Consider the following 621-nt stretch of genomic DNA (forward strand, 5'->3'; position numbering starts at 1 on the left):
CCCCAAGTCGGTACCCAATTCGGCGCGTTGCATGGTCCGGCAGGTAGGCTGCAACAAAAGGCTAATTCGCCGAGGCCGCGGTGAAGACAATGATGGAGCCTGGAGCTCTGACTGAGAGTGGCCAAGGTGTTCAAAGTAGTTCAAATTTTGGTCTGGTCAACGTTAAACACCCATTTTTGAAAACAACCCAGGTAGCAAAATGAAGCAAACTGCATTCGAACCGCATTAAATGTCCCATCTGAAACGCGAATTTTGGGCCCATGTACGCGCATATTAGGCGCCTACACGCGTTTTAGGCGCGTTTCAGATTGGACATAAAATGCACATTTTAGGAAGCTCTGCTACCGGGGAATGCCACGAGAGCGTACACACTAAAAGCTTATAAACATTTTTATTCATAGCTCACTGAGTTCTGTGTACGTGCTCTGCTTATGCATTTTTTAATACGCCAGCATGAACAAATTTGTTAAAACCGGCGTATTTAAAAATGCGTAAGCAGAGCACGTACACAGAACTCAGTAGTAAGCTATGAATAAAAATGTTCATAAGCTTTTAGAGTGTTTACCTTGTCAAAAAAAAAATTCAGTTTATAAAAAAATTTAGTTTGTACTACGTATTCCA

General features: G+C 42.4%; 1 protein-coding gene across 1 annotated transcript in view; it reads left to right on the plus strand.

Moving 5' to 3' along the window:
* LOC113216308 (uncharacterized) overlaps window positions 1-621 on the plus strand; it is a 9,485-nt gene that overhangs the window by 4,560 nt on the left and 4,304 nt on the right. The window lies entirely within an intron of this gene.

The sequence above is a fragment of the Frankliniella occidentalis genome, unplaced genomic scaffold, assembly GCF_000697945.3.
Source record: "Frankliniella occidentalis isolate FOCC.00 unplaced genomic scaffold, Focc_3.1 Scaffold178, whole genome shotgun sequence".
NCBI classification, from domain to species: Eukaryota; Metazoa; Arthropoda; class Insecta; order Thysanoptera; family Thripidae; genus Frankliniella; species Frankliniella occidentalis.